We start from the raw sequence: 12,120 nt of genomic DNA, 5'->3' as shown, positions 1-12,120 counted from the left end.
CACGCAAAATGAAACAAAAAGAGACGGCAAAATGAAACAAAAACATGAAAAAGAAAAGGCAGATAGAATAATTGGAGCTGCAATCGAAGGTAAGTTAAATTCATTATTTTTCAGGTACTCCAGCGCAATCCAGAACAAGGTCGAGAAGCTTCCTGAATGGATTAAATAAAAAAAAACTAATTTTTTTAGCTGAAACTAAGGAGCGACATTAAAACTTAAAACGAAAAGAAATTACTCCATATATGAAATGGGTTGTCCCCTCCACAATTCCTCGCTCTTTACGCTAAAGCTTTTAATTGTTTTAAAAAGTAGAATTGTGGCAAAGAGTCAAACTTTAGCGTAAAGAGCTAAAAAAGAGTAAAAAAGTAAGAGTAAAAAAAATTAGTTTTTTTTATTTAATTTCTGAACGTTTTTGAATTAATGCATGTTTGGTTTTGGCTCTCCACACATAAATTATTAAAATGAAATTTGCATATTAATTCTTTTTTGCCTAAATGGCTTTCTCTTAGTTTTGATCAGACGATTTTGAGAAATAAGGGGTGGAGAAGGAGGCCTAGTTGCCCTCCAATTTTTTGGTTACTTAAAAAGGCAACTAGAAATTTTTATTTTTAACGAACGTTTTTATTAGTAAAAAATATACGTAACTTAAGAATTAACTTACATAACAAACTTTCATAACCTTATATTTTATCATGTATACGAGGGGGTTTGTACCCTCGTTAATACCTCGCTCTTTACACTAAATCGTAAGTTTTGTCCCAATTCTTTAAGAATGACCCCTGAATCAGAAAGGCCGTAGAATAAATAGTTGAAATTACTAAAAATACTTTAGCATAAAGAGCAAGGTATTTATCTCCTTCTAAATACCTCGCTCTTTATGCCAAATTATTTTTAGAACCCCTCATATGCGTAATAATCTCTGTTCGTTTTAAGTTTCAATGCGACTTCTTCCTTTCATTTGAAAAAACGTTTTCATGTTTATTTTTCAATGTTTTCTTATAGTAATGCTAGAGAATCCTGCGCCCTTTTCATTGAATTTTTCTTCCCCCATGACAGATTCCTCCAAGGAAAGATCCTCCAACATAGCCCCCTCTCCTCAGCCCCACCCCCAAACAAAATAAAATCCCCCTGAAAACGTCTGTACACTTCCCAATAACCATTACTATATGTAAACACTGGTCAAAGTTTGTAACTTGCAGCCCCTCGCCCAGGGATTGTTGGGGAGTAAGTCATTCCCAAAGACAAAGTTATTATGGTTTTCGACTATGCTGAACAAAGTGGAAATCTCAAAATTTTGATCCATTGACTTTGGGAAAGAATGAGCGTGGGGGGGCCTAGATGCCCTCCAATTTTTTGGTCACTTAAAAAGGGCACTAGAACTTTTGATTTCTGTTAGAATGAGCCCTCTTGCGACATTCTAGGACCACGGGGTCGATACAATGGCCTCTGGAAAAAAAACAAAACAAAAAAAACAAATAAACACGCACCCGTGATTTTTCTTCTGGCAAAAAATACAAAATTCCACATTTTTGTAGATAGGAGCTTGAAACTTTTACAGTAGGGTTCTCTGATACGCTGAATATGATGATGTCATTTTCGTTAAGATCCTACGAATTTTAGGGGGTGTTTCCCCCTGTTTTCCTAAATAATGCAATCATTTTCTCAGGCTCGTAACTTTTGATGGGTAAGACTAAACTTGATGAAACTTATATATTAAAAATTAGCATTAAAATGCGATTCTTTTGATGTGGCTATTGATATCAAAATTCGTTTTTTTAAAGTTTTGGGTACTATTGAGCCGGGTCGCTCCTTACTACAGTTTGAAAATCTGTTTGAAAATCTGTTTGAAAATCCAAAAGACTGGTTTCACAGTCACAATGATAAGTGACGGTTGAGAGAATTCATTAAAATGTATAATTTGGGCTGTATTTTTGCAAATCAGGGATCTTTTGTAGGGGCAAAATTATGTTTTTGAATGTAAAGGGAGCTTTCTGAATGTAAGGTCTAAGAAAACTGGTTTCAAACAGTTCGTGGTAACGAACTGTAGTAAGGAGCGACCCGGCTCAATAGTAACCAAAATTCTAAAAAATGGAATTTTGGTACCAATAGCTACATCAAAGGAATCACATTTTAATGCTGATTTTAAATATATATATTTAGTCGCACCCATCAAAAGTTACGAGCCTGAGAAAATTTGGGCTATTTTAGAAAATAGGGGAAAACACCCCCTAAAATTCACAGAATCTTAACAAAAATCACACCATCAGATTCAGCGTATAAGAGAACCCTACTGTAGCAGTTTCAAGCTCCTATCTACAAAAATGATCACGGAGGCAGATCACGGATGCTTGTTTATTTGTTTTTTTGTTGTTTTTTTTCCAGGGGTCATCGTATCGACCCAGTTGTCCTAGAATACTGCAAGAGGGCTCAATTTAACTGAAATTAAAAGTTCTAGTTCCCTTTTTAAGTGACCAAAAAAATTAGAGGGCACCTAGGCCCCCTCCCACGCTAATTATTTTCCCAAAGTCAACGGATCAAAATTCTGAGATAGCCATTATATTCAACGTAGTCGGAAAACCTCATAACTATGTCTTTGGGGACGACTTACTCCCCCACAGTCCCCGTGGGAGGGGTTACAAGTTCAAAACTGTGACCAGTGCTTACATATAGTAATGGTTATTGGGAAGTGTACAGGCGGTTTCAGGAGGATTTTTTTGTTGGAGGCAGGGGTTGAGGCAGGGGGATATGCTGGGGGAACTTTTCATCAAGGAATTTGTCATGGGGGAAGAAATTTTCCTTAAAGGGAGCGCAGGATTTACTAGCATTACTTAAAAAAGCAATGAAAAAGTTTTTTTTCACTTGGAAGTAAGCAGCAGCATTAAAACTTAAAACAAACAGAAATTATTACCCATATGAGGGGCTCACCTCCTCCTACTATCTTGCTCTTTACGCTAAAGTATTTTTAGTAATTTCAACTATTTATTCTGCGGCTTTTGTGATTCAGGGGTCATTCTTAATGAATTGGGACAAAATTTAAGCTTTAGTGTAAAGAGCGAGGTACTGATGAGGGGGCGAAACCCCTCATATATGTAATAAAAACATAAGAATACAAAATTTCTTTACGTAAGCTAATTTATAAGTTACGTATATCTTTTACTTATAAAAAGATCCGTAAAAAATTAAAAGTTCTAGTTGCCTTTTTAGTTAACCGAAAATCGGAGGGCAACTAGGCTTCCTCCCCCACTCTTTTTTCTCAAAATAATTCGATCAAAATTATGTGAAAGCCATTTAGCCAAAAAAAATAAATATACAAATTTCGTTTTAATTATTCCTCTGCGGAGAGCCAAAATCAAAACATGCATGGATTCAAAAACGTTCAGAAATTAATCTAAAAAAAACAAGTTTTTTAAATGGAAGTAAGGAGCGACATTAAAACTCAAAACGAACAGAAATTACTCCGTATATAAAAGGATTTTTTCCTTTGCAACGCCCCGCTCTTTACGCTAATGTTTTTTTTACTGTTTTAAAACGTAGAGTTAAGAGAAAGAGTCAAAATTAGCGTAAAGAGCGGGGGGTTGAGAAGGAAAAGCCCCTTTCATATACGGAGTAATTTCTGTTCATTTTAAATTTTAATGTCGCTCCTTACTTTCATTTAGAAAACTTGTTTTTTTTTATTTAATAACTGTAAAAGCCAATTCCTTTGATGTATCAATTACTATCAGAACTCCCATTTTTGATTTAGAGTTTACTCTAAATCCATCTAGGATTTACTATCAGAGTAATTCTTCTAGGGTTTTCAACAAAAATTTTGATTTCTCAATTGAAACTGGTGTAATCCGGGTTGCAATGGTAGCTAGCAACCTAGTAAGAGACGATCCCGGCCCATAGTAAAAACTAAAAAACCTTAGTTCCTAAGAAACGAGTCAGATCAAAACAAGAAGTACTCTATTAGAACTGCTTTGTCCGATATCTCTTTATAGAAATTTACCGTTTCTTGGTTTGAACACCCACGTTAATTATATTGGCTTGAAAATCAAGAAAAGTGGCTGTAACCACGATATTCTGCATATACGGCATCTTTTCTTTCTTTCCGTTTTTTCTACTCAACTAACTTGGCACTGGAAAATCATAGAGAGCAGTATAAGGGGTCACTTTGAAGGAAACTGCTACATCTAGTGCCTTTTATAATTAAAAATAAAATGATTTTCAAAATAGAATTAATTTTGACTGTAAAAACTGCATTTTCGTGTTCAAGCTTGATGAATTACATTATAATCGTATATGTTTTCAAACAGTTCGTGGTAACGAACTGTAGTAAGGAGCAACCTGGCTCAATAGTAAGCGAAACTCTAGAAACTCTAGAACCTAAATTCTGATTTTAAATATATAAGTTACGTCAATATTAGTCTTACCCATCAAAAGTTACAAGCCTGAGAAAATTTGCCTCATTTTAGAAAATAGGGGGAAACACCCCTTAAAAATCATACGAGCTTAGCGAAAATCACAGCATCAGATTCAGCATATCAGAGAACCTTATTATAGAAGTTTCAAGCCCCTTTCTACAAAAATGTGGAATCTCGCATTTTTCGCCAGAAGACAAATCACGGATGCGTGTTTATTTGTTTTTTTGTTTGTTTTTTTTCCCAGGGGTGATCGTATCGACTCAGTGGTCCTAGAATGTCGCAAAAGGGTTCATTCTGACGGAAATTAAAAGTTCTAGTGCCCTTTTTAAGTAACTAAAAAGTTGCAGGGCGCCTAGGCCCCCTCCCACGCTCATTTTTTCCCAAAGTCACCGGATCAAAATTCTGAGACAGCCTTTTTATTCACCATAGTTGAAAAACCTAATAACTATGTCTTAGGGGGCGACTTACTCCCCCGCAGCCCCCGTGGGAGGGGCTGAAAGTTACAAACTTTGACCTGTGTTTACATATAGTAATGGTTACTGGGAAGTGTACAGACGTTTTCAGGGGGATTTTTTGGTTTGGGGGATGGGAGAGTTGAGGGGGGAGGGTTACCGGGGAAGATCTTTCCATGGAGGAACTTCTCATGGGAGAAGAGACTTTCAATGGAGGGGGCGCAGGATTTTCTAGCATTATTTAAAAAAATAATGAAAAAATAAATGTGAAAAGTTTTTTCTACTGAAAGTTAGAAGCAGCATTAAAACTTAAAACGAACAGAAATTATTCCCCATATGAGGGGTTTACCTCCTCGTAATACATCGCTTTTTACGCCAAAGTATTTTTAGTAATTTCAACTATTTATCCTACGGCCTTTATGATTAAGGGGTCATTCTTAAGGAATTGGGACAAAATTTAAGCTTTAATGTAAAGAGTGAGGTATCGACGAGGGTTGAGCCCCCTCATATACGCAATAAAAACATACGAATATGGAAGTTCACTACGTAATTTAATTCGTAAGTTACGTATATTTTTCACTTATGAAAACGTACATAAAACATTATAAGTTATAGTTGCCTTTATAAGTAATCAAAAAAATTGAAGGACAACTAGCAGAGGCACCATTGGGGGGGGGGTCAGAGGTGGGCAAATGCCCACCCCAGATTTTACAGGGGGCCAACGCTACCACCAGAAAGGGCCCTTTGCCAGCCATAATAATCCATTATGTCCAGCATAATACATTCTGTCCAATTGATTTGAAATTACTGCACGCCTATTAACCAAAGAGCGTAATTACTTGACGACCCTTGGGGTAATTACGCTATTTGCTATTAATTATTGTAAACTTTGAAAGCAGGCAAGATACATAATAAAATTCTCGAGTTCCGTCAAATGCCCATTTCCTAGATGATTACGCAACACGAAGTGAATCGGAAGGGGGGGGAGGCCAAGATGGAGTTTAAGCCCATCCCAAGATTAGGTCCAAATGACGCCTCTGGCAACTAGGCCTCCTCCCTCGCTCCTTTTCTCTCAAAATCTTCCGATTAAAACTATGAAAAAGCGATTTAGCCCCAAAAAATTAATATGCAAATTTCGTTTTAATTATTTATGTGCGGAGAGCCAAGATTAAATTATGCATTAATTCAAAAAGTCTAGAAATTAAACAAAAAAAACAAGTTTTTTTAAATGAAAGTAAGGAGCGACATTAAAACTTAAAACGAACAGAAATTTCTCCGTTTATGAAAGGGGCTTTTCCTCCTCAAAGCCCCGCTCTTCACGCTAAAGTTTTTACTGTTTGAAAATGTTGAGTTAAGAGAAAGAGTCAAACTTTAGCGTAAAGAGCGGGGCGTCGAGGAGGAAAAGCCCCTTTCATATACGGAAGAATTTCTGTTCGTTTTAAGTTTTAATGTTGCTCCTTACTTTCATGTAAAAAAAACTTGTTTTTTTTTTGTTTTCACGGTCAAAATCATAAGTGACGGGTAACAGAATTCATTGAAATGTATAATTTGGGCGGTATCTTTGCAAATTAGGGATGGTGTGTGGGGGCGAATTTATGTTGGGTTATTTTAAGCCCCCCACCACATTTCTAATGTACAAAATTTAAGACTCTTTCTCTTAACTCTACATTTTAAAACAGTAAAAAACTTTAGCGTAAAGAGCGGGACGTTGATGAGGAAGCTTCCCCTTTCATATACGAAGTAATTTCTGTTCGTTTTAAGTTTTAATGTCGCTCCTTACTTTCCGTTAAAAAAACTTGTTTTTTTAATTTAATTTCTGAATGTTTTTGAATCAATGCATGTTTTGATTTTGGCTCTCCGCAGATGAATAATTAAAACGAAATTTGCATTTTTTTTTTGCTAAATTGCTTTCTCATAGTTTTATTCGAATGATTTTGAGAAAAAAAGAAGTGGGGGAGGAGGCCTAGTTGCCCTCCGATTTTTGGCTACTTGAAAAGGCAACTAGAACTTTTAATTTTTTTACGAATGTTTTTATTAGTAAAAGATATACGTAACTTACAAATTAGCTTACGTAACGAACTTCTGTATTCTCATGTTTTTATTACGTATATGAAGGGGTTCCCCTCTCAACAGTACCTCACTCTTTGCACTAAAGCTTAAATTTTGTCCCAATTTCTTAAGAATGACCCCTGAATCACAAAAGCCGTAGAATAAATAGTTTAAATTGCTAAAAATACTTTAGCGTAAAGAGCGAGGTATTAGGAGGAGGTGAGCCCATCATATGCGTAATAATTTCTGTTCGTTTTAAGTTTTAATGCTTCTCCTTACTTTCAGTTGAAACAACTTTTTCATAGTTATTTTTTCATTGTTTTTCTTTTAATAACGCTAGAAAATCCTGCACTCCCTCATGAAAATTTTCTTCCCCCCCCCATGGCAAATTCCTCCATGGAAAGTTCCCCCAACATATCCCCCTCTTCTCAACCTCCCCCCCCCCGACCTAAAAATCCCCCTGGAAACGTATGTACACTTCCAAATAACCATATTACTATACGTAAGCACTGGTCAAAGTTTGTAAATTGTGGCCCCTCCCACAGGGACTTTGGGTAAGTAAGTCGTCCCCAAAGACATAGTTATAAGGATTTAAAATAAGGCAAATTTTCTCAGGCTCTTAACTTTTGATGGGTAAACTTATATATTTAAAATCAGCATTAAAATGCGATTCTTTTGATATAGCAATTGATATCAAACTTTCATTTTTTAGAGTTTTGGTTACTACTGAGCCGGGTCGCTCCTTACTACAGTTCGTTACCACGAACTGTTCGATTTTAACGGTGATATTATCAGTGATGATACTTCGAAAGACTTAATCTCAGAGATTAAAGAGCTACCACGTGATATTTTCGGGGATATAAACTTTGAAGAAAAACACACTAACAGAGGTCAAAAGCGGGATGATAAGGAAACGGCTGATAAATAATTGGCGCTGCAATTGAAGGCAAGTTAAATTCATTTATTTTTAAGGTACTCCCGCGCAATCCAGAACACAGTCGAGAAGCTTTCTGAATGTAAGGTCTAAGAAATCTGGTTTCACGGTCAAAATGATAAGTGACGGGTAACAGAATTCATTTAAATGTATAATTTGGGCGGTATATTTGCAAATGAGGGATGGTGTGTGGGGGCGAATTTATGTTAGGTTATTTTAAGCCCCCCGCCACCTTTCTAATGTACAAAAGTGTAGCCTAAATTATATTTTACCATAAACTAAAATGATGCATTTTCATCATGTTTGAATATGATGAGCCTTAATTAACTTCTATAATGTGTTCTGTATATTATGGAAGTACAGTTTTTAATGCTGTTTTTATGTAAAATAAGGGTTCATTTAATTATTTAATCTTAATTCCATGACTGAATCTGTCTTGTATAGAAAATGGTAAAACCAATCTCATAGCGTCTCAAACACCCCTGCAAGCTTTAAGAGGTGCAAGATCAAGAACTTGTGCAAAGTCTTTCATGATACCAAAAAACTTTTTCTCCACCATTTTTGCTTCACAATCACGAAAAACCGAGCGTGCAGATTGGCAAAAGTCAGCAGCGGCCATGCTATCGATCTTCACAATCAATTTATCACTAGAGGCTCGCACAGTATCAATGGACTCGTGACCAGAAATACAGTCAATTCTTTCTTTGCGTTTAGATGCATTATCGATATCACGCAGTGCATTCGTGATAATAACAGTGGCTTTGCTTATATCACTACCAGTAGCACTGCTCGGGAGGCTGGGGAAATTCAGATCATAAGCTGACATTTTCTCATTAACTTGCGAAAGAGTCTGTTGAATTTTATTAAGCTTAGAAGCTATCCTGGAGTAAGCAACTGCTGGAATACATGGAACTTCGGCTGGGGAACGGATAACAAAGACAGGCATGTCCTCAAAAGCACTCTGATTTTGAAGAAGTTCTAACATGTCTTTCAAATGACTCAAAGCTGCGTTTGAACCCGAGCGCCTTGGATAGGACTCGGTAAATTTCGGCAGCGAATCCCGCAGGATTTTGTTTGATTTAACAATATGATTTGTGAAGTGATCTTAAACAAATTTTAAGATCACTGTAGCTTCGACACCTATTTCATTATTATACTGCAGAAAGTTCAGAACCGGGGCATAAACAAATCAGTCCATATCCATTTTCATGAAAATAGTCTGTTAATCCAATTCCGAGTCAAAAACATAACCATGGGCAAAACGCGTCTTAACCGCACGAAATTGTTTCCCTCATTTGCTGTTGGTTGTTCACACATTTCCTTTTTTTTTAATTTTTATTTTTTCCTTATTTTTTTAACTTGGCGCCTGCTATGCGTTACACTATTTAGCTGCATATGGAGGTCTGTTTCATTAAAAATTGAGTTCTTGGCTTTTCCTGATTTTTAAAGCCGTATATGGCTGTGTAAGTTTCCACTAAATCAATAAAAACCAGATTTCACTGTAATGTCCTTGGTACTTTGAGGTAGATTTTTAAGCTTTTTCACCTTTTTATTTACATAATAAACAAAATATAAACTATTACAGATATAAATCACTACGCAAGAGAAAAATTTAAATTCTGCTAATGCATAGCGATTATTTACATAAACATTCTTAAATACATCCTAAATTAAAAATAATAATAATAAAAAAATCTACATAAATGTTTCTAGAGGCATCCTACACTATTAAAATAATAATGAAAGGAATAAAGAAAAAAGACAATCACCTTCTCTCAAGCACCCCCAGGGTAACAACCCTGATCCAAATACAAGATTTTGCTAAACGAAAGCTAAACCTTCTTAAGCTGTTTTGTATCATATATTATTAGCTTATTTTGTTGATTTTTGGCCCAAATTCCTTTTTTCTTTTTAATTTTGCACCTGCTACTACTAAAAACTGCCTAATTTCGTATGAAGTTCTTTTCAAACAGTTCGTGGTAACGAACTGTAGTAAGGAGTGACCCGGCTCAATAGTAAACGAAACTATAAAACGGAATTTCGATGCTAAAAGACACATCAAAAGAATCGGATTTTCATGCTGATTTTAAATATATATGTTTAATCAAATTTATTCTTTGTCATCAAAAGTTACGAGCCTGAGAAAATATGCCTTATTTTGGGAAATAGGGGGAAACACCCCTTAAAAGTCATAGAATCTTAACGAAAATGTCACCATCGCATTCAGCGTATCAGATATTCCGAGTCAAATCCAAATAATCCAATTCGGAATCAATCCAATTCCGAGTCAAAAACATAACCATGAGCAAAACACGTCTTAACCGCACTAAAGCTGAATGGTAGGTGGCTAAATTTCAGAAGCTCAAAATACCAATAAGCGAGGGAAGCGTAGGCTCCTGCTATCTATTCCCCACAATTTAAGGGAGACGCACTCCCGGCAGGTATGACGACACTTGCTACAGAAAACCTACCCTCTTCTGCTCACTTATAAGTAAAAATTTCCAAAAATAATTAATGAGTCTATATGATTTGACAATTATGACCATAGGATTATCTATCGCTTACTGAAATGCTGCGTAATAATTATACTCAAGGTCACGAACTTTAATCCTTTGCCAGGTATTGCGAAATCTAACTAGTTCGCAGGGATTAAAATTCACTGAAAAAGTTTACTGGTTTGAAATTTATGATATCCAATTCTAGACAGATGTTTTCACCTTGAACTTCAAATCAATCAAATCAATTCTTATCAAGTTTTTTCTTACCCATAAAAGAAATACAAGCCTGATAAATATGCCTTATTTTCGAACAAAAAAGAAAAACGCACCCTAAAAATCATAGAATGTCATTTATCAAAATCACACCAACAGATTCCACGTATCACAGAATCTTCTGTGAAAGTTTCATGTTCCTATCTGCAATTAAATAAAAAAAAAAAAAGTTTTTGTAACCGAAAGTAAGGAGCGATATTAAAACTTTCAACGAACAGAAATTTCTTTGTATATAAAAGGGGCTGTTTCCTCCTCAATGCCCCGCTATTTACGCTAAAGTTTGACTCTTTCTCTAAACTCTACTTTTTGAAACAGTCAAAAACTTTAGCATAAACAGCGGGGCGTTTTTTCCCTCCTACCGTCTTTGGCTGAGTTTTAATAAATGGGATATTTAATATCTAAGTAAACAAAATTCTTTCCGCTCACAGTATACTGTTTTAACATATCTTACGCTGTGTTCGTAGAAAACTGTTTTCACCTTGCACATAATTTGGGTGGGGGAGGGGCTTCTCAGCGAAATCTCAAAGTTCTATTATTTCTCCTAAAATTACTTATATTTAGATATTTCCTGATCTTTTCTAAGTTTGAAGTTGAGTCCGTCCCCCCGCTCCGAAGCAAAATCCTGACTAGTTCCTGCATCCAACTCACAAAGAAAAAAATATAGCTTTTACGGTTTTTCCACAATTTCCTGAAATTTCTGTGTTTTTTTATTTTAATTTGATTTTAGAAATATAAGTTTCATTCAGTTTAAACTTACCCATTAAAAATTATGAGCCTGAAAAAATATGTCTTATTTTAGGAAATAGGAAAAAAACCCTTGAAATTGATAGAATCTTAACAAAAATCACGCCATCAGATTCAGCGTATCAGAGAACCCTACAGTAGAAGTTTCAAGCTCTTATCTACAAAAATGTGAAATTTCGCATTTTTTGCCACAAGACAGATCACGGATGCGTGTTTATTTCTTTGTTTTGTTTTTGTTTGTTTTTTTCCTAGGGGTGATTGTATCGACCCACTGGTCCTAGAATGTCATTAGAGGGCTTATTGTAATAAAAACAAAAAGTGCTAGTGCCCTTTTCAAGTGACCAAATAGCTGGAGAGCACCTGGGCCACCTCCCACGCTCATTTTTGTCCTAAACTCAACGGATCAAAATTCTTAGGGGCACGGGATTTCTTAGCATTGTTTCAACGAACAATGAAAAATAAAAAAGCAAAAGTTTTTTCAACTGAAAGTAAGGAACAGCATTAAAACTTAAAAAAACAGAAATTATTGCGCATATGGGGGGTTCACCTCCTCCTAATACCACGCTCTTTACGCTAAAGTGATTTTATTAATTTCAACTATTTAATCTAAGGCATATGTGATCCAGGGATCATTCTTAAGGAATTAGGACACAATTTAAGCTTTTGTGAAAAGAGCAAGGTAATGCCGAGGGGGGAACCCCCTCATATACGTAATAAAAACATACGAATATAGAAGTTCGTTACGTAAGTTACGTATATTTTTACTA

Source organism: Artemia franciscana, chromosome 15 (genome assembly GCF_032884065.1).
Source record: "Artemia franciscana chromosome 15, ASM3288406v1, whole genome shotgun sequence".
Classification (NCBI taxonomy): Eukaryota; Metazoa; Arthropoda; class Branchiopoda; order Anostraca; family Artemiidae; genus Artemia; species Artemia franciscana.
This window is presented reverse-complemented; position numbering follows the sequence as displayed.